The sequence below is a fragment of the Oratosquilla oratoria genome, chromosome 22, assembly GCF_046742065.1.
Source record: "Oratosquilla oratoria isolate Oo_2021 chromosome 22, ASM4674206v1, whole genome shotgun sequence".
NCBI classification, from domain to species: domain Eukaryota; kingdom Metazoa; phylum Arthropoda; class Malacostraca; order Stomatopoda; family Squillidae; genus Oratosquilla; species Oratosquilla oratoria.
This window is the reverse complement of record NC_134798.1, coordinates 5,821,939-5,826,938: the sequence shown is the minus strand read 5'-3', so window position 1 is coordinate 5,826,938 and position 5,000 is coordinate 5,821,939.

The following is a 5,000-nucleotide window of genomic DNA, read 5'->3' as shown; positions in this document are numbered from 1 at the left end:
TGTTGTCAGCAAAAAACAACTGACTTATTTCCCACTTTTCTCCATTATCTATAACCATCTTCGATCCCCAACCCACTACCCTTGCGTTTACCTTTCGCACCACCCCATCCATGTATAGATTTAACACCCAGGGCGACATAACACTTCCCTGGCGAAGTCTCAACTTTACCTGAAACGACTCACTCTCTCCATTTCTGATTCTAACACAGGCTTTACTACTCTCGTAAAAACCCTTGACTGCTCTTAACAGTTTTCCTCTTGTCACATATATCTGCAATACATCCACAGTGTCTTCCTGTCTACCCTGTCATAAGCCTTTTCCAAATTCATAAAGATCTTTTCCTAAAGTATTCTCACATATGTCTTGTCACAAAAATCTAATTCACGCAACCCATAACTGTCCTCAACCGACACTGGCCGTCACCAATTACTCCTATTCTTCTTCTGTTCCTCTCAATCGAAACCCTCCTATAAGCCTTCCCAACTACACTCAACAAAATGATCCCTCTGAAACTACTACACTCACACTTGTCCCCCGTTCCCTTGTAAATTGGAACTATATATATATATATATATATATATATGTATATATGCAGAGTCCCACTAGGAAAAGGAAAAACACACGTAGTCCGAGCGCTTTCGTGATATATTCACATTATCAAGGAGTACAGAAAGATGAGAACAAAAAATGGACATACAGAGTATAAGTAGGACAAGAGAGACATTTACCCTCCTCTCCGAAGCCTGAAAGCTCAGGTTGGGCCACTCGGTGAGGTCGTGGAAACATATTACTATTACATTAACTTTTAAAATATGTACTATTTATATTACTGACAATATATGGATCTAATTTTATATAATCCTAAACTATTATTAATGAGTTGGTCATAATTGCATTTGATAATTCCTGACTCTATGATATTTCTTTCTGTTATATTCTTACATTGTATAATTTTTGAAGCATTTTTCCAGTCAATAGGATGGTCAAATTCACAAACATGTTTAAAAAGTGCACTAGATTCTTGGCCCTTTTTTATGCTGTTTTTATGCTGTTTAATCCTAACCTCTAATTCTTTTCCTGTTTGACCTACATAATATTTGTCACATTTACTACAAGGTATTTTATATACACAGCCTGTAGAATTGTCAGGGGAATTCTTTATGAGAAGATTTTTTAGAGTTGTGTTGTTCTTGAAGGCTACATTTACATTGAAATTTTTAAGAATATTAGGAATCTCTATAAGATTTTCATTAAAAGGAAGTACAAGTAAATTCTTTTTCTCAAACTTTTGTTTTGGTTCCCCTTTGTAAAATGTCCTTTTTGCTTTTTGCTTTTTGCTTTTTGCTTTTTTTACAAAGGGGAACCAAAACAAAAGTTTGAGAAAAAGAATTTACTTGTACTTCCTTTTAATGAAAATCTTATAGAGATTCCTAATATTCTTAAAAATTTCAATGTAAATGTAGCCTTCAAGAACAACACAACTCTAAAAAATCTTCTCATAAAGAATTCCCCTGACAATTCTACAGGCTGTGTATATAAAATACCTTGTAGTAAATGTGACAAATATTATGTAGGTCAAACAGGAAAAGAATTAGAGGTTAGGATTAAACAGCATAAAAACAGCATAAAAAAGGGCCAAGAATCTAGTGCACTTTTTAAACATGTTTGTGAATTTGACCATCCTATTGACTGGAAAAATGCTTCAAAAATTATACAATGTAAGAATATAACAGAAAGAAATATCATAGAGTCAGGAATTATCAAATGCAATTATGACCAACTCATTAATAATAGTTTAGGATTATATAAATTAGATCCATATATTGTCAGTAATATAAATAGTACATATTTTAAAAGTTAATGTAATAGTAATATGTTTCCACGACCTCACCGAGTGGCCCAACCTGAGCTTTCAGGCTTCGGAGAGGAGGGTAAATGTCTCTCTTGTCCTACTTATACTCTGTATGTCCATTTTTTGTTCTCATCTTTCTGTACTCCTTGATAATGTGAATATATCACGAAAGCGCTCGGACTACGTGTGTTTTTCCTTTTCCTAGTGGACTCTGCATATTTGTGATTCGCGTGTGACTTGTGAAATTTGTGCATATATGTATAATATATGTATATATATATATGTGTGTGTGTATGTGTGTGTGTGTAATATATGTATATGTATATTTATATATATATAATAATATATATTATATATATATATATATATATATATATATATATATATATATATATATGTGTGTGTGTGTGTGTGTAATATATGTATATGTATATTTATATATATATGATATATATATATTGTATATATATATATGTATATATGTATATATATATGTATATGTATATATATATATATATATATGTATATATATATATATATATATATATATATATATATATATATATATATATATACAAGCACCGACTTCGCCATGGGCGTTTGGCCTGCGGCGCTGCTCGCTTCGCGAGCGGCCAATCAATCATCTCCGTTCCCGTAACGTCAGCGTTCTTGACCAATCAGTCATCTCCGTTGCCAAGACGTCACCACTCTCGGCCAATCAGGTGTCCCCAATGCCATGACGTCACCACTTTCAGTCAATCAGGTTTTTGTGGACTGTTGCCAAATCACTGTCACTGGCAAGATGATTTTACCAAAAACAAAAGTATTAATTTTTATTTACTTATTAGTATATATATATATATATATATAAATATATATAATATATTATATATATACTGTATATATACACATTTATATATATATATATACATATGTATTTATGTATGTATATATATAATATATATATATATGTATACATATATTATTCAACTATACCTATGCATTTATTTATGTATTTTCATTTTATTTATTATCTACATTATTATAGTCTTTATTTATTTATTTATTTGTCATTATTATTATTAAAGTTACTCGTATCAATATAACTCAATGGAAAAGGTAACAAAAATAAAATGTTAAGAAAATAAGAAAAAAAAATCAATTTGACGAGGGAGACGCCCTTTGGAAATAAAATATACTTATCCAAGTAGCCTGTGTTATGGTGAATATACTGTATATGGTTTTGGGAGGAGTTCGTGAACAGACAGACAGACAGGCTACTACTTTATTATAGTATATATAAATAAAAGATAGTTATCCAAGTACATTGGGTTATAAGGCTTCAGAATATATATGGTTATAAGGGTCTATCTGCAAAAACCTAGGAGGAGTTCGTGAATAATCCCTAACCTAACTATACCCCCACCTAACTTTAACCCTTAACCCTAGAGTGATAGGGCATCAGAATTTATATGATATGGGGCCTATCTCCAAAACCCTAGGAGAAATTCGTGAAAAAAACGACAGACAAATGAAACCAAGTTATCCAAGTACCTTGGGTATAAGGTTTCAGAATATATATGGTTATAGGGGTATATCTGCAAAAACTAGAAAGAGTTTGTGAATAATCCCTAACCTAACCATACCCCACCTAACTTTAACCCTTAACCCTAAAAAGAAATATCTATTTAAAGGAAGAATAGTTATCCAAGTACCTGGAGTGATAGGGTATCAGAATATATATGGTTATGGGGGTCTATCTCCAAAATCCTAGGAGCTCGTGAACACACAATCAAACAAACAAACAGACAGCCAAACGAAAGATAATTATTCAAGTACCTTGGGTTATAAGGTTTCAAAATATGGTTATAAGTGCCTATCTGCAAAAACCTAGAAGTTCATGAATAATCCCTAACCTAACCATACCCCACCTAACTTTAACCCTTAACCCTATCCAAAATATTGTTTAATGAAATACAGTTATGCAAGTACCTGCAGTGGTAAGGTATCAGAATATATATGGTTATGGGAGTCTATCTCCAAAACCCTAGGAGGAGTTCGTGAACAAACAGACAGACAGATAAATGAAAGATTTTTATCCAAGTGCATTGGGTTATAAGGTTTCAGAATATACATGGTTATAGGGGTCTATCTGCAAAAACCTAGGAGTTCGTGAACAAATAAAAAGACAGACGGAGACTACTACTTTATTATAGTATATATATATATTGAAGTATGTAAGACAAATGAGTGGAAGGGTGGTGAGTTAAACACAAAGAACAGTTGGAGTTTTATTCACTGACGTTTCGTCCTTACCAGGACATTCTCAAAGTACATACAGTTTCAGAAAAATAAACAGCTTATATAATCCATCCTTGCCGTGTTCCCCTCCTTCTATACTCTCATCCGTCCTCTACCCGACTCCGACTATGTCACTTCTCCCTCCGTTCTCAATTGTCCTTTTTACCTCCTTGACAATCAGAGTACTTACCGCTCCTGCTAATTTTATAAACCCTTCCCTATGGTTGATGCAGGGGTGGGAAGTAATGTAGGCTGCCTCCACTATTTTTCTTTTCTTTTTCTCTAGACCTTTGGAGCACCTCTATCTTTTTCCAATCTGGAAGATGACCACATTGGTCTAAATGAACTACTAGCGAGTTGGAGGTTCTGTGAGCTCTGACGTCATTTTTGTGCTCATATGTCCGTAGCTCCACTGATCTTCCCGTCTCTCCATAATATCCTAACGGACAACCACCACATGGTATATTGTAAATCGCGCCCTTCTCTATATCCTTTTCTGATTTATTTCTATTCTTGACAACTTCTCCTAATTTTTTTTACCCGTGGAGAAAGCAACGCTCACACCCGCTTTTGTGAGAATATGTCCCAACTCCTCCGCGTACTTCGAGTTGGGGACGGACAAAAACTCCGCCCTGCCTTCTCCGGACCAGTCGTCCTTCTTCCTTCTCATTATTGCCGTTGCTTTCTTCCTCAATCTGGAGAAGTTGTCAAGAATAGAAATAAATCAGAAAAGGATATAGAGAAGGGCGCGATTTACAATATACCATGTGGTGGTTGTCCGTTAGGATATTATGGAGAGACGGGAAGATCAGTGGAGCTACGGACATATGAGCACAAAAATGACGT